Raw genomic sequence first — 18531 nt, 5'->3', positions numbered from 1 at the left:
GAAGGGACCCATAAGGATCATCAAGTTCAACTCCTGGCACCACACAGGTCTACCCAAAAGTTTGCAGCATGTGACTAAGTGCACAGTCCAATCTCTTCTTAAATTCAGACAGGCTTGATGCAGTGACTACTTCACTGGGGAGCCTGTTCCAGTGTGCAACCACCCTCTCGGTGAAGAACCTCTTCCTGATGTCCAGCCTAAACTTCCCCTGCCTCAGTTTAAGACCGTTCCCACGGGTCCTGTCACTGCTGATAACGGAGAATAAATGTCAGTTAATTTTTATTTTTGAAAACAATAAATGACAGAAAATTATTTGAAAATCTTGTGTAAATTAAGGGATATTTACTCTAATTTAAGAAAGGATTTTTTGAATCTGATAAGAATTTCTTCTGAAATGAACCTTTGACTCTTTAAAAAATGGTAAAATTATGCCAAAAATATTTTACTGGTTTTGACCCAAAATATAGTGAAGTCTTTACAAATGTCTTATGTATCGACATTATCTTTTAAAGGCTAACTGTTGGTTCACCATAGTTCTAAATGATGGCAAGTATGCACTTAACAGCGCCCTAATTTTAGTTCACAAACTTGCTGCCAGTAGGCCCTCAGGCTTGCTCTTCATCTGGAGTTTGAAACATTATGTTTGCACTGTTGTAAACAAACTGAAAAATGTGAAAAATATCAAAGCACTCCAGTGGCTGAAAACATAACTGCTTCAAAGAGCTGCTAATCTATTTTATCAATGAGAGCTCATTTGATTCTCTTTTTTATTTTTATTTTCTTTATTTTTTTCCTTGATATTATTGATTTAGAGCTATTAAGAAAGACCTGCATATTATCACATAGGAAACAACGTAAGTGAAGAGGAAATGGTGTACATCAAGTGGTATGGAACTGCATCTCTTCACCTCTCTGAGGTGCAAGGCAGACAGGCTGGAACTACTCTTTGCAGAAACTACAGCCAAAAGGGCCAATCATATCCTGGGGTGCGTCAAGCACAGCATAGCTAGCTGGTCAAGGGGAGTGATTGTCCCGCTCTGGTGTGACCTCACCTTGAGTATTGCATCTGTTTTTGGTTGTCACAGTATAAGAAGAACATAAAGCTGTTAGAGACCTTCCAAAGGAAGGACCGAGGAAAGTGGTCACAGCACCAAGCATATATGATATATATATTATATGATTCTATCATTCTATGATCTGTGGCAAGGAAAAATGAAAGGAGCAGCAAGTAGCAAATATATCCCATCTCTTGTGTCAATTGAGAGGTCTGACACCCTGAAGAAGGAATGCAAAGGTTGCCAATTAGTGATAACCACCCTGACAGATACTTAACCCTTCCTTTTCTGTTTGAAAATTGATGGTCACCTCCAACTGAAATAAATTACCGTGTAGGTATTCCTGCCCATTTTCTGAAGAGAGGTAAGAGAAAAATTTGGCAAGCTTTCTTACATTTTTGGGTTATACCCAGAAATGACTGGAAAGGAAAGCCCTTTCAAATCAATCAGTCGCTAAAGATAAGGTTACTTCATAGCCAGGGTGTAGACTCAGCTTAAAGAGACACTGTCTAAGAGCTAAGCACTAAACTGGGTTGTGTGACCTTAGGATTATAAGGAAAGGTTGTGCTGCTCCAAAGAGAAATGGTAATAGAGTTGCTCTCAGGAGGAGGCTGCTAAAAGTGTGCTAAAGAACTAATAAAGCAGTGCTGTGCAGAGACCGTTTGTTGTAGAAATCATTCTTTAAAAGTCTTTTTTTTTTCTTTTTTTTGTGAAGCCTGAGAAGGATATAGCTGTGTATTCTCATTGCAATAATTTCCTGAAAGAAAAATGTAGGGTGGGTCTCAAGAGCTCTTCAATCATGATTTTTTTTTTATATGCACTGAAATTGTCACACTGGGTGTAAGCTCATAAAATAATTTATACATCTGGGAATGACGGTGCATTGTACTTGGGATGTAGGTTATTTGCCTGTATCTCAGAGGGATCAGATGATGATTAAAGAATCCCTTGAGCATCTAAGCACCTCAGACATCTTCGAGCTTTCTATTAAATATTCTTTATACACAAAGAGCAGCTTGAGGCAGAATTATTTACACTAGATAGGGAAAACAACAGGAAGATATACAAGAAACAAGTCTTTGTATACACATGAATTTGTGAACTGCACAAGAGGAACTTACCAGAAATACTATTTTCAACTGGAAAGAGTCCATTCTAATGAACTTGACAGAAAATTGATTGAATTGGTGTGCATCCTATTTCAAAGACAAGTTGTAACTCTGAGGTCAGATAGCTACTGATCTCAAGCTCCATACAAAGCTCTGAGAAATCAAAATTAGCAGTAAGTGTACATTGCTACAGTGAGGCCTCATGCTAGCTGACTACTTTAATGCTGTCTTCAATGATGAGTCTTCCTATGATAAACATCCACTCATTTTAAGGAGGCTTAGTCTGATAGACTGGAGAGCATATGTACTATGTTTTCCCCGATAACAGATGTCTACATTGAGTATCCTAAGGAAAACTTAGCTACTAAATACCTTTTTGAACTGGGCCCCTGAAGAACTAGAACCTTTAAATCTGAAACCTCTCTTTCTGTTTCTATTTGTATTCTGGCCAGCTACAAATTACCTTAAGGTCTCTGAAGTCATTACTTACAGAAGAGTTTTTCTGGTTAAACAAAGATTTCTCAGCATCCATGTAATAACAATTTAGAATAAATTCTTTTGGTCTCTCTTGGAAGGAAGGTAATAACATGTAAATTATACATTTGTCCCATGGTTCTAAACTGTTAAAAGCTGTTGAAACTGGTAGTCCAACAGAGGCGATGAAGCTGCAGCTTCATATCCCCAGGTCCAGTTATTAGCCAAGCTCAGCATGTATTTCCAACAGGCACATGTGCGTGTACATACAATGCATACATGCATGGCTGGCCACACAGATGAACACAAAGAGAAAACACAGCATTTGCACAAATGCAGACACTACCAACAGCTTCATGTTGTTCCCTTCTCAGGCTTATCAACATAAAATCCATTAGTAGATTCCTCTGGTAACTGGCCTTTGAGACCCAGCGGCTGGCCCCTGTATCCCCGTCTCTCCCAGCTACACAGACATACACATGCAAATAGTTCTCTCCAGTAACTGGCCCAGACCTACAAGCCTTACCAGGAGCTACTCCCCAGACCCCACTGACTCCCTATTAATGGGCTTGGACCTCTTGATCCTTCAGTAGCCAAATTGCAGACCTTCTGGTGTCTCCAGTATCCAACCCAGAATTAGGGCAATTCTAGTGCCTGCCTACAAAGCCTCTTATCCTGCTCACACGACACTCCAGTTTGGTGTTTGCCAGGGTAACACACCATACATATACATACGCATCCACATGATAAACCCCCCATCTTGCCACTTGCTGAAACCCAGACACATGGCTCCTCTTACCCATGGTCCCACTCCCATTGCTGGAATCAACACACACACAACACTGTGGTAGTTTTACCCTGCTGGGCAGCTAACTTCAACCACAACTGTTCTTTCACACTCCCTCCTCAAATGAAGATGGGGAGGATATAGGAAAAAGGGCTCAAAGGTTGAGATAAGATCAGGGAGATGAATCAACAATTAATACAATGGGCAAAACAGACTCATCACAGAGAGATTAATATAATTTCTTATCTATTACTAACAAGCTAGAGAAATGAGAAACTAAAAAACAAAACAAAAACACCTCCCCCCCATCCATCCTCTTCTACCTCCTCCCCCTGAGCAACGCAGGGGAATGGGGAACTGCGGGCTGCGGTCATTCCCTAACGCTTCGTCTCTGGCAGCTCCCTCATGGTCGCTCTCTGCCCCTGCTGCGCATGGGGTCCCTCCAACAGGATGCCATCCTTCCCAAATGGGTCCTGCATGAGCTTCCCACAGACAGCAACCCTTAACAGGCTGCAGCTCCTGCCAGATCACCTGCTCCTATCCTGTGTGGGCTCCTCTGCACAGGCTGCAGCTCCACCCCAGGGCCTGGGGTCTGCTACTGCAGGGGCTCACTATTGGCAGCAGCACGGAGATCTGCCTTACTGTGGTACACCGTGAGCTGCAGGGGGACAACCTGCTCCACCATGGGCCTCTCCACAGGCAGCCGGAGAACTTCTGCTCCAGTGCCTGGAGTACCTCCTGCCCTCCTTCTGCACTGACCTTGGTGTCTGTAACACTGTTTCTCTGTCATTTATCACTCCTCTCTCCGTGCTTTTGTTGTGCAGCTTTTTTCTTACCCCCTTCCTTCAATCTGCTCTCACAGAGACCCAACCAGCATCACTCCCTGGCTCAGCTCTGGCCAGCAGAGGGCCTCTTTGGATCCGGCTGGATCTGGCTCTGATCTGACATGGAGCAGCTGCTGGGCTCTGCTCACAGAGGCCACTCCTGCATCCCTCCTGCAACCAAAACCTTGCCACGTAAACCCAATACACCCATAGACACAGAGAGATAGTAAAGAGTCCCTCACCTAGGACATAAGCTAGAAATCCAGTTCAATAAGAAGAGGGGGCAGATCATGCTGACCAGATGCAAGGCACAGGCAGATAGACATACTGACCTGCAACTGTTAACTTGCAATCAGACCCTCCTTATCACATTATTGCTTTATTTCCCCATGCCTGTTCCTCACCAAATGAACTTGATCACTCCCTTTTTCCACCTTCTGTTTCTTCTCTAAACATCCCATAATCAGCCTTGTGCAATTGCAAAATGATCTTCCCTCCACACCACATGATGAGCTTTGTACCCATGGGCAGTCACCTCCCTTGGTCTGTGAAGCGTCCAGGGACCAACCCCCATGGACTTCTGGTGTGGGGTGTCTCCTGAACCCTGAGGCTGGGGATCATCAGGGACAGACCTGAGGGCCCAGGCCAGGGCCTCATGTCTCTAATTGGGGCATTGGGATGCTTCTACTAAGCACTGGGTTGGTGTGCTCCTTCATGTGAGTGGAGACAAGTCTTTTATCACATAACCTAATATTAACCAAGATGATGGGACCAGTGAGCCATTTTTAAAGGTCTCTAAATAACACAGCTAGGAAAAAAAAATCCTTTACTGTCATGGTGTCTGATTTGGTCTGAGTCAGGACAGAAGAATATTTAGTTTGTGGGATTAAGTTCGTCTTCATGGTTCTGGAGTAAATATATATATATATATATATACTTTAAAATAATTTAGAAAATTTCTTTTCAAAATGTTCTGCTCCTTTCTGTATACTGTAAAGCTAAGACAGTATTTTTGGTGATGCTTTTCATTATATTTCTTCTTTTATTTGTTTTTCAGTTGTGTAGAGATTAAAACACAGACCAGAATAAAGATGTGATCAGAAAACTAAGACTACAAAAGAATCTTGTAAAAGTTTTTGGGAGGCTGAAATCAAATCTGAATATTCTCATTTGCTGGAGAAAAATATTTATGCAAAAATGTACTTATACAGAGAATGTTGCTTCTCAATGAGGTTGATACAGTCTGTGTCATATTTTGATTTCAGAAAAGCCTATACATGGGAAAGACAGGTAATAGCACCATATCTCTTTGCAAAGCTTACAATGTTCACAGAATAAAAGCTTCAATTCCATCTCAAAGAATAAAAGCTTCACTTCCATCTCAAAGAGAAAGATTAATTTAGAATTTCTGATTATGATGCATATGGAGATCAAAGTAGTAATACTTTAAGACTATGTATTTAAGATTATTTAACATTTTCATAGAATGATCTATAATCTATCCATTGGTGCCTGCACTACCTGCACTAATATCTCAGGAGACACCCCATACATAGACAAGGAGTGCTTGACAGCTGTGAGTCAGATCCAGAAAGCTTTTTTTTCTTCTTATGTAACGTACGAAAAGTTAAGTGACATTACTATTAAATATATATATATAAATCAAATAACATTTATTTGAAAAATATTTAACTCTAGCAATGCTGGAACTGCAGGTTCAGTGAAAAACACTCTATTGAATAGTTACCAGTGCCAAGCACTTCAAAAAAAAAAAAAAAAAAGTGCAAGAAAGTAAAATTATGAATTAGAGTAACATGTTACCCAGAAAGTTTAATGTATTCACCAAAGCCTTAAATAATTATGAAGCTGAGCTTTAAAAATTGAGCAAAATATTAAACATTAAGAAAAAAATAAAAAATATGTTTATGATTTCACTTTTTTGTTGTTGTTTGTTTGAAAAGCATCCAATATTTCAATTAAAAACTAAATTATAATAATGTTTACTAATGGATATGATTTATAATATTACTAAATAGTACCTTTGTTTTCCAATCACTGGAAGAGGGGAGAGGGAATGATAGAAATATTAGAAATGGTAGAAAGTGCTGAAGTGTTAATATAGATGCTTCTTTCTCAAAGTTCAACAAGTGCAAATTGAACCTAATCATATGTAAGGCTCAACAAAGTATTGTCATGCATTTCACTGAAAATGCATTTTTCAGATCTTAGCTGAATAAAATCATGATTTGTGCAGTTCTTGTTAAAGATGTATGTTTTCCACCAGCTGAGAGGATTAAAAGTACAGAATTATACAAAAATTCGTCAGCATACAAAAATAGGCTTTACTGTTTTTGTAGGACCATGGGGAATTCAATCTGAACTGTTACTACTTAACCTTCCTTTTAATCTCACCTGCCTTTTTGTCCAACATCAGTGAAGCAGTATCAATTAACGATAGATTGAATTAGAAATTTTTCTTTAGCTTCATTGAGGCGGTTGTTAATTCAGTTTCTATTTCTTGGGTAGCAAAAACTTTTAAAAGGCTCACAATAAACTCTTTAAGATAATGAAACCGAAGTACTGAAGCAGCTCTTGTCTGCAATCATGTCCATGATACTTGGAGGTATCAATTCTTAAACAAAGCTTGGTCTTTTGTGTCCTGATTCTCCTCTGTATAACATGTTTAGGACTCACCATTAAGATTTTACTATTTACCAGTTGTTACCATGGAGTTACTATAGTTACTTCTTGCTCTTGTTCAGGAAAAAAAAAAAAAAAGAAAAAAAAAGCAGGAAATGTTGTCTTTTTAACAGTGATATTAACTGTTGGTTTTTTAGACAGTGTTTAGTAACAATGATAAATCTATGTTGGATTTGCCCCTGAGTGTGGTGCAGGGACACTCTGGGGTGCCCTCTTGTATCACCTTGGTGCTGATATTTTCCCAAGCAGTAGCGAGATCTAAAAAAGCAGGTGTCTTCTGTCTTCTTTTGACTACCACCTTCAAATATTCATCCAATAAATGCAGACAATTGATTTCCTCTTTTTTTTTTTTTTTGGTTGATACTCACTCTAGATCTTTTACAACAGCAGTGCAACGTCATCAATCAAATTGATTTTCTTACTGTATAATTATTAGGTAATAATTACTACCTGTGTGGGTTTTAAATTTCTTTCTTTATCACTTTTTTTTTTTTCATTGTCTCTCTGCTTTTGCTTTACAACATGCACATAAAATCTTCTTCCAGGCCATCTTTTATAGGGACAAGTCTAGCTGTTCTTGTTTTCTGAAGTCAGCAAGTTGGGTGTGGGACTCTCTCAGCTGGAAGAGGGAGTGATGGTTCAGCCATTTTCCTTATCACGGACAACACAGTTGGTGGACTGAGCCACTGAATTAATCAATATGTATTTAATGTTGTGTACACTCCACAGTGGGCTATCAGCAGTCTGAGCCTCAGGTGAAAGCCAATGTCTTGGCAAATTTCCCCTTTGCTCCCATGTTACTGTCAGCTATCTTAGTCAAAAAGAGATACTAATAAATTATACTACTACTGACAGCTGCTTCTGCCTACTGCTGGCATGTCAGACTCTGTTATATCATTGACAGATACAAGAATTCTACAGTTTTCCAAATAGTTTCCTCCAAATAGAAGCCGGCTACTGCCACCCACTCCTCCTTCCTGATTCCTTGTCACCCTCCCCTCCACCAACCACACAAGTGGGCAGAAGTGCATTGCAGTTCAATGACAGCTATGTTGAAGCAGAGCCTTTTTGAGTCATTCAGTGCTATGGGGAAAAAGAATATGTATCCTTCTTATAAAATGGTGGATTTGGGAACAAGACTGGCTGTCAGCTAGGTCTCTGGAAGAGAGGGGAAGAGCATGCGTGTACATATACAGGCGGCTTTGCATGTGTATACATGCAAGAGAGAGAAAAAGAGGGCACCACGTGTTACAAAATATCATTCTCCAGGAGAACTAATATATTTAGGGCGACATTACTTCATTTCTTTGTATAAACCTTCTCAGAAACATAATAATAATGCATCATCATAGTTGACAACTGCTTCTTTGTATTCCTTCAGCAGTTCAGAATTTTTTATATCAAAAAGTGAGTGGAACAGCTAATATTTAAAGTGTCCGTTTTTCTTGAAAACCAGCCTAAATAATCCTGGCCCAGAATTCCCCAAATGGTGCCATTTTTCACTGGAAAATATTGATTTGTCAAACAGAAATGTGTTATGAGAATGCTCTGGATTTCATTAAGTGCTAAAAAAAAACAAAACCTATAAATAAAACAATCCTACTTTCCTCAGTGTTTCTTGGGCGGCTTTCTTGGGATACTATGTCTTGAGAGCCTGTTTACAGGATTACCCCTTCCATCTGCTTGCCAGATCCTCTGCCTCTCATCATCTGAAGGAGAAACCACCTTGAGAATTTCATAGTCCAAGAGATAGGTGGGTGCATAAGAGTGTGGAAGTCCTGGAGGCCACAGGCTTGGGAAAAATTAGTGCCATTTTCTGATGCCATGGGGCAGACCTACAAAACCTGAAGTGTGCAGAGGTCTCAGAGTCCTGCTCTTTTGGTGGTAGTAAAAAAGTCATGGGGCTACACACTTGACTCAGGGTACTCTCTGAGTAAACAGTTTTGTTAAATAATCTTACTTTTTAATTGCTTTCATTTTATGATTTTTTTTTGTTTAATTTTTTACTTGAATTTCCTGATCTCCTGGTATTCTTTCATTGTTAGATGGATAACAGATGGTTGGATTATTTTTTCTTTCCATATCTACTTTCTTGTTTAGATTCATTGCTTTGTTTGAGGATAAGATAGGTATTTAAAAAAGCCTCAGTCTGTTTCTATCAACTTGCATCTTGATTTTTTGTTTCACATACCCTTGTTAATGACATTCATTTTTTTGTTTGTTTGGTTGTTTTTTTTTTGTTTCACTTACTTGTATTTGCAGTGGGAATCTTAAAATGAAAACACAGACTCACACCTTATTACTTCCCTTTTCCTTCACTATCTGTCCTGCAGATATGAACCAACGTCTTCACTGACAGGGAGGTACTTTACAATAACATTTTGGGACAACATTGCTGTCTCATGATTAGAAAGTCCACAAAGCATTTGCTTCCCTAAAATATGATTGTTTCTGTAAATAATAAATTAGGGTACTTTTTCTTGTGAAGGGAATAACAGCTAATAAAAATGCCCCAATTTTATCACCACAAAATTTGCCTAAACTTTGTGGATCATTATTCTGTGATTTTTGTTACCCAAAAATTGAGGTAATGAATACTAATTGTAGACAATTTTCTCAAATAAGGGAAGAAAAAAATAATAATCAGGAAGCCTTGTAAGGAGATGTGGTATAATTACCTTTTGAATGGTATCCAACATTTTATGAAATGTTAAATATTTTAGGGGGAGTCATCAGAAATCTCTGTTAATCACAGAGGTTTACATAGACTGATAAGGAAAAAATATGCTTATTTTGTTCTCAAGTAATAACATCTAGTTACCAAGTTTCCATGGGGACAGTTTGTGTCTTTAGCGTAGTATAAAATCTATTCTCAAGAAATTAAAATTTTGTTTTATACCTCTTCCATTCATAAGATACTGCAACTTATAGTGAAAATTCATTTTCTAGGTGTATTTTGTAGCTGTCTTCTCAAGTACTCAAATATTTTGCCAAGTACTGGAACATATTAAGCAAATTCATTCTTATATGTAGAAAATGCATAATGATGTGATGTGACATAATATGAGGGCTATGGGATGAGTTCTATACTGATTTCTATATACAACATCTCACCACTTCAGAGAAAGCACTAGAATAGTAATAAGCACAGTAGTCTATTGCTTTAAGACTGGGCTTGTGTAAATGGTTACAGAAAATGGAAAAATATTTACACTGGGAATTTTAAAATCTTCCCACTGTTCACAATCAGTGATGCCAATAAGAAAACATTAGGAAGTATAAACACAAAATCTATCATCATTTTTAAAATTGTAAATATTTTAGTATTTACGTGATGTAATTTTACAGTTTTGCATACTACAGGCCAAATTCCTTTTCTGAACTATAAAAAATAACAGACCTTGATTTAGAAAATTAGAAATGCAAAAAATATTCTATGCTCAGTTATTTTAGTGGTTTGCACTACTTATTGTTTAAAACATGATTCTATATTTAGTCTGAGTTTATCTACCTCTTACTAGCAAGTCTTGGTGTCTTGGTGTGATGGACTGTTTGACTTCTTGGCTGCGTGCTGTATTATTCCTTTAGCACCGCTGACAATCAGGAGTGATGACATGTTGTGGCCAGTCTCCAGGGAGTGACTGATCCTGCTTTATCAGAGAAATGCTTCCAGACTGCACCACATCTCTGCAAGGTCATCAGAAAGGGAGGAAGAAACTGAGAGATTCTAGCTTATATGAAGTCCAAGAGGCTCTGACAGAAGCAGAAAGCAACCAGACAGATCCCTTCCTAAGGATCAGAGGGAGCTTCAGAGACTCTTCTGAAACCTAGGATCCTCCTAATTTGACTGAAAAAGGACCTGCAATTATATCGGAGGAGAACAGTTTACAGACCCTCTCTGTTTCCTGTCCATAACTAGTTAAAACTATTTAAAAATACATAAATAAAATCTTTCTTAAAATCATATTTGTGCATATTATACTTTCCTTTAATATAATTTTCATGAAAATTCATTGTATACACCTGGACTGCTCAGCATATACTTAGGAAACTTTTCTTATAAGTGATATGTCACTGATAAAAGCAATAGCCATGTGATCAACACAAAACATATTTTATAGTTTCTCAGTGGTCTGTTGGCTACATCCACACCTGCTCCAATTTACCAACATCCTTTACAGAGTATGGTCGTCAGACCTAAACAGAAACAGATCATACTTATAAAAATACAGAAGTAATTTTATTTTCTTATTCCAACTAATAGCTTCAATGAGGATTGGAGTCATAGAATCACAGAATCCTAGAATATCCTGAGGTGGAAGGGTCCCACAAGGATCACTGAGTCCAATTCCTGGCTCCATAAGAAACCACCCCAAAATCAAACCCTGTATCTGAGTGCGTTGTTCAAATGTTTCTTGAACTCTGGCAGGCTTGGTGCCATGACCACTTCCCAGGGGAGCCTGTTCTAGTGCCCAACCACCCTCTCAGTGAAGAACCGTTTCCTAACACCCAGCCTGACCCTCCCCTGTCCCAGCTCCATGCTGTTCCCTTGGGTCCTGCCGCTGTCCCCAGAGAGCAGAGCTCAGCGCCTGCCCCTCCACTCCACTTGTGAGGGAGCTGCAGGCCACCATGAGGCCTCCCCTCAACCATCTCTAGGCTGAACAGAATGACTTCAGCCACTCCTCATATGTCTTTCGCTCCAGACCCTTCAACATCTTCGTTGCCCTCTTTTGAACACTCTCTAATAGTTTATTTACCCTTCTTATCTTGTGGTGTCCCAAACGGTACACAGTGCTTGGGGTGAGGCTGCAGCAGTGCAGAGTGGGAAAATCACTTCCCTTGACCAGCTAGCTATGCACCCCAGGATACAGTTGACCCTTCTGGCTGCCAGGGCACACTGCTACTCATATTCAGCTTGCTGACAATCCAAACCTCCAGATCCCTTACCACTGAGTTGTTCTCCAGCCTCTAGGTCCCCTGGGACCATGAGAACTGGTCCTTCAACTTGCATGTATATCTGGGGTTGATCCATCCCAGGTGCAAAACCCAGCACCTGCTTTTTAAAAATTTCATATGGTGGGCCAGCCCTATAATTTGTCAGGATATCTCTGCAAGGCCTTTTCACCCTTGAGGTACTCAACAGTTCCTCCAAATTTAGTGTCATTTGCAAACTTAATTAGTATACATTCAAGTCTCGCATCCAGGTCATTTATGAAACCATTTAAAGAGGGTTACACTACTGGTCTTGGCCATAATAGGCCAAGGAGCACATTTTTAGATGGTTGGCTTCAAAGCCTGACAAATTCTTTTCAGGGTTTCTAACAGATAAAGCTATAGGCACACAGGTAAGTACCACACATTCTGCCAGTATTTTCTGTGTTTCTTTTCTTAGATGCATGACTTTCCATTTGGCTGAACTGAAATTCATTTTGCTTCTTTGAGCTCACACCAACAAAAAATCCATAACTTTATGTATCAGAACTAACCAATAAATGAATGAATGATATTCTTAGGAAATGTTAACTTCTGCTTAGGAGAAGACCTATAAATAAAGTTGTTAGAATTTTTATCTTTTTATCTTTCCAGAGTAACATTTGCCACAATTTCCAATATGCTTCTCAAGATATATTAGCATGTATCTTCTATACAAAATTAAAATAAAGAATATCCCACAAAATCTAGAAAAGCACCAAATAATTCTCTAACACAATAATAATATGACTTCTCACCAAAGTGTTAAATTTCTATTACAGCCTCATTTATTTCTCTTCATATAAAATGTAATACTCATGTAGATGACCTCTTTCTATCCCTCAAGCTAATACATAAAACTCGCTTCCTTTAAAAAAAAAAAATTTAAAATAAGTCATTATACATGAAAGGTGGTGTCAGGTCCAAGCAGTCGTGTAGTGTAACTTCAAAATTTGGTAGAACTACTCGGTGCACTGTTTAGTGTGCCATCTGTTTTTCTCTCACATACAAGTACCTTTGAGGAATTAAAAAAAAAAAAAAAAAAAAAAAAAAATTAAACAATGTCACAAAGGCTGTATAGGACTTTAAAATAACCTTTCAACATTCACATAAATGGCCTTTATACTCTTTTATATACAGCATAAGAACAAGCTCCAAATCATTTAAATTTACTTTAACAATAAGATGCAGCTAAATGCAACGGGTATTCCAGGAAAGGAAAATTTCACTCCTACCCTTTTAACCCATCTCAAAGACTTCACTGCCAAATTTCACAACTATCCCACAATGGGTGCACTAGCTGCATTGTGCAAAAAGGCAGGGTCAAGACTTTAGGTGATTCATTGTGAAACAGCATTGCCAATATCCAGCTTCCATTTCTCAGAGGAATATTTTCTCAGTTATTCAACTAGTATAAAAGAGCAAAGGCTTAAACAGGTCTGAAAAATTTTAGTAACTAATTTTGTGTAGGGATAGGAATGTGTTCCTGTGATTTATATTTAGATACCTATATAGGTACATACATACTCTCATGCTTTTCCAATACCCATTCTACACAAATCAGCAAATTTGAATTGATTGGAATAGACTAATATCAGTTTAAACAAGTAACATTTTTTTTGGTAGTTTGTTCAAAAATTGTTTCTTTAATGTCTTAAGTGTCATTGTCCTCTCATTAGGCCTTTTGCTAGTTTTTATTCCATTCTTAAGTGGAATAACTTTAGATTCTGACGTTTGCAATTATCCAAACAAATACTTCACTTCTGAAAGAAGGAAACTGATCCTATAAATAGACAACCAACCCTAGGAAGAGTCAATTATTTCATATATTCCATCTAGTTTTAGATTTAGCAGTACCACCAAGGGGGATCTCAATGTGCTTTGTAATGACTTGACACCACATGCTGGGTTTGTTACTCATACAGCTTTGATTTTTTTCTGCTCTGTTACTGCATTGACTTCTGTGAGGCACTGAAGACAATTAAGACTTGTTCATCTTTAAAGTTCTCCACAAATGCACCTAGAGTTAATAATCCCATTCTTTATACATATATATTAATTGTGAAACTTTCCATGTGTGATGTTCTGGATGCTCTGTTCTCTGTCGTACTGGAGAGTAAAAACTATCTCTTTCAAACACAGAAACCTGGTCTATACAGATGTCTGTTGTTAATCTTTTTTTATTATTTTTTTGAATATTATGTATCCTAGGAGTTACATTACGTTACACTTGATCTTTTAATAAATGGCCATTTTTCGACTTCCTTTTTCTCACTCCAGGCAGTCTGTATGGATACCCTTCTGTCACCAATTTTTCAATTTCTCAATATTTTTCAGAACAGATATGCATTTTTTTTCCAATTTTAATGCGAATAGGCAGTCAAGCAAAATACAGCCCTAGAATCTGTACAGAATGTATCTATAGTTGCCAGCCTCAGTCTACGCAAAGTATTTCTGATGTAAAGACAGCATGAAGTAGCTTGATATAGAAAATGAGATAACTATGATAAAACAACATCTTCTTTATGGTTGAATCCCTTTCTGCCTGTAATATTATCAATAAGTAATTACGGTGACCAATGCAATGTTCTAGATGGTGGAAAGAGGAATAGTTAAGGACTTTTGATATCCAGCCAGAAGCTTGATTCTGGATTTGTCCTAAAGCCTACTATCAAATGATGTAAATAGAAATCCATCTTTCACTTAAATAAATATTGCTAATTTATTTGTATTTACTTACTTATGTAAAGCCTTATGTTTTACTCTTATGTTTGACATGCTAAGTGATTTTTTTTGGCCATATTTTTTTGTGTTTTATATATCTTTTTTCACCTCTGGAAAAAATAAACAAGTTTCTGCCCCTTTCAGATATACATTAGTCATGGAAACTTGGGATTCATTTATTACAATTTTTAAATTACATTAAAATATACAAGCTAATCTTTGATATTTTTAAACGATAGCTGGATTGCTATGTGAAACAGAAGTTCTTGTCTGTTGGAGATGGATTTGGGGTGCCTTACTTTGCATAGTTCACATACAGAACATGAAGCTTTAGGAATGTGCAGCCTTTGGTGGGACATCTTGTCTTCCTTAGAGGAGCAATGAAATTCTGTACAAAGCAGACAAAGCAGAATGAAATGAGGCTCCAGGGAGCTCCCCAATCACATCATGTGTACATACACTGTTTCTCAAAACTGACTTTAAAGGTGGGCATTAGAAAGTATTGCATGTCTATTGAGAAAGACTCTGTGATTGCTTATGTTCATATTAATACAACAGATTAAATCAGTTATTTGAATATTATAGCAAGTAACAGTGACAACTTATATCAAACAGTTACAGTGCAGTGTTCAGTAAGTTTTGTTGATTAGTTCATTAAAAAAAAAAGTCAAGGTAATAAATGAATAATAAACTAACAAGAAAGGAATAATTATATAACTGATATGATGATATGATATGATTGAAATGATATGATATGATATGATATGATATGATATGATATGATATGATATGATATGATATGATATGATATGATATGATATGATATGATTGATATGATATGATAAACACAACATACATAGTATAAGAAAAATTTTTAGGACCAGATACCATAAAAATGTAAATATTGATAAAAGCAATTCAAGTGTTTTATCTTTTTTCCCTCTTTCTTTTTATATCTGCCCAGTCATCAAACGTAAAGCTTTCTTCCAAGTAATTGTTAGTCTTACTGTTTTACCTGTTAGCATTCTTACAAACTTTTTCAAGGTTTACCAGAATTAACTGTTCTATTATCCAGAATTATGTATCCTATAAATAATATTGCTAATTGAGTAAAGTGCAATTTGTAAGTGATTTAATCAAAGATCACTATGTATTACGTTGCTGATTATCACCATTGCTAAGTTTGAACTAAACATTTCAATTTCCATGGAAGATATATGTGTAAGCAATAAATACACTAAGGCTTCTACCACATATTCCACTGACTTTTAATGTTTCCGAGCAATAACTGTAGACTGTAAAGACAAATCTGTTGGTCTTTCTAAGGTTTGTGTGTAAACTTCCAGAGAGTAATTTATTTACCGGATAGTCCACTGGTGTATGAAGCATCATAGCATCATGAAGCATCATGAAGTTCCATTGTTCCATTCTCTAAATTCAGACTTCTGCTCTGCTCTTCAGAAATTAAGGTTAAATGCTCAGCTTTTTTTTTTTCTTCTTTTTTTTTTTTTTTTCCCCTTGTACTAGGGCACTGCAACAATTTCACGTAGGAAGATTACATCTAATAGCACTGTTTTATAGTTCCATCTGTAAGGTAGTCTGTGAAACATAGCAGGAGAGAAATATACCAAAAGAAAAATTCTCTTCTGACACCAATTCATTTATATGGAGTTTCACAGAAGTAAATCATCATGCAGTTTAGCCTCCTGTCATGTGAATCAAGTGATACAGATTGACTACAGTAATTAGACTACTCTAGGTTCTCTACAGATATTAAAGAAGGAACAATAACTGGAAAAATCAAAGACAAGCTTTCAGATGCTGGGAAAGAAAATGATGGTATTCTCAGCTAACTGTTAGCAGAGCAGAAATGCATATTTTAGGAAAACTTAACTGTGAACAAGGAAGGAACTGTGGAGATTGATGAGAAAGTTTGACTCAGTCACGTGAGCTACACCAGAAAACAAACAAACAAACAAACAAACAAAAACATTAAATAATTTAGCATACCAGATAAAGATGAAAATCTAAGTACAATAAAGAGATATAGTACATCACTATTCCAAAAGCTAGGAATAGTTATATAGGGCTAAATATAAAATAACGGCAGATTAGGGTCTAGTAGAGAACTTTAAATGGGAGATAGTATCATTCATATTCATCAGCAAACGGACTTCAGATGAGATCATGAGCTGGGGATATGCTTTACTTTAAACATAGGTGAGATAAACATCGTAGCAATTTTCATTCATGTTTTGATGATGTGAATAGAGTATGATGATCATATCTTTAAATTTCACTGGGGAAAGAAGTTTGCTATTGATCAATTACTATTGATCTCTGCAGAATAGAGCGGAGACAAAAAAATATATAAATTATACAAATAATTTGTTGTACATTCTCAAGTTTATCTATACAGAGAATGTTTGCCTTAAAAAAAAAAAAAAAAAGGAAAAAAGAAAAAAGGAAAAACAAAAGGAAGTGAAAAGAGGTCTAGAATGTCTTCAAGATCTGCCCTGAATATTCACTTTCTTTTTTTTTCTCCTAATTTAAGAATTTACGTAGGAAACAAGAAATAAAACCTACCTGTGACATGAGTAATAATTCTATGTATGATCTGTGTACACCTTGGAAAATCCTGGTTCCCTTTCCAGTAATCTAGGCTTTTTTTTTCTTTTTTTTTTTTTTTCTTTCCCTCTTCACCATCACATAACAATTGAAATATAAGGACTGTTGCATATCTTGGCTCTGGTTAGCCTTACATTTTGATATATGGAAATGCATCATATCAATGATGACAAATTTACCTCTGTGAAATTCACTATTCATCTACAAAAGCAGACATGTTCTAAACTTTAGCTACCTTTTCTTGATGAATAACATATGATTTTTTTCTGGTTCTGACATCAATTTATTTTTTCATGTGTTATTGCTGATGCACTATACATAAAATGGCGCTTTATTTGATTTTTTTAATGAATTTGAATTTTAAGTTTTTATGTTTGAGACATATTGCTATCAACTGTCTACCAACTCTGTTTTATTTCTTGATCAATACAAATGACATGAAGATAGTGAAGTTCTAACCTATTTATTTCTGCAAAACCATTTCATCTATAGTACACATGCAGAATAAACTGTCAAAATCTTATTGAGCATTACAAACTCAGCTAAAGGAAAAGGAAATGAAACACATCAATGAATAGTTTTCCACCTTGTTTTTGAACCTCTTTCTTCATACAATGTATTATTATCTGTTGCCCTTTGTAAGAAAAATCAGCATACCTGAGTGTTCTGCAGAGCTGAGGATCCTGAGAGGAGGGAACAAGGCAAGAAAAAACAGAATGATTTATTAGCAGAAAGCTAATAAAAAGCTTGGATGTAAGGAAACACATGTTGGCCTATTGAGAAGAAGAATGGAGCAATTCCAGTAGGAAGAACTGTGTCTCTGAATGAGTTATCAGGGTTCCCCTGCTGGCTGTAGTGCTTCTTGTCCCCTTGGAGTTTGCGGGAGCTGTCCATTGATGTCCTTTTTGATGGGAAAAGTAGTGTTTTCAGAAGTATACATTAAGAAGATGGCTAACGTGAAAATACCATTTGATGTAGCTCTCTGAAAGCCAATAGGTTAAATTCTAACCTCACTCAACTTCGCTGTTAGTCACTTAGCCTCTACCAGCTTAACAGATGAGATAATTCAGGTGATGCTACCCACAACATACTTATAACTTTGTCATAACAGATTGACAGGACAAATTCAAAGGATTTCTACTCATTGTTGTTCTCAGATTTGTCCTTATATTCTCACCATTTTCTTTCAACTCTGTGTTAAGAGAAAGGTTATTTCTCTGCCATAATTCAAGCATTTGTGGATCACCACAACATCGTAT

The 18531-nt window shown here is 36.9% G+C and overlaps 1 long non-coding RNA gene across 1 annotated transcript; it reads right to left on the bottom strand.

The window, feature by feature from the left end:
- Positions 1-10761: 10761 nt before the first annotated feature.
- LOC106030459 (uncharacterized) lies at positions 10762-16557 on the bottom strand. The gene is made up of 3 exons (XR_001203757.3): positions 16007-16557; positions 14944-15032; positions 10762-12935 (listed from the first exon to the last, which is right to left on the bottom strand). It is a non-coding gene; the product is annotated as an uncharacterized lncRNA (long non-coding RNA).
- Between the last annotated feature and the right edge of the window lie 1974 nt (positions 16558-18531).

This window comes from Anser cygnoides, chromosome 3 (assembly GCF_040182565.1).
Source record: "Anser cygnoides isolate HZ-2024a breed goose chromosome 3, Taihu_goose_T2T_genome, whole genome shotgun sequence".
NCBI classification, from domain to species: Eukaryota; Metazoa; Chordata; class Aves; order Anseriformes; family Anatidae; genus Anser; species Anser cygnoides.
This window is presented reverse-complemented; position numbering and strand designations above follow the sequence as displayed.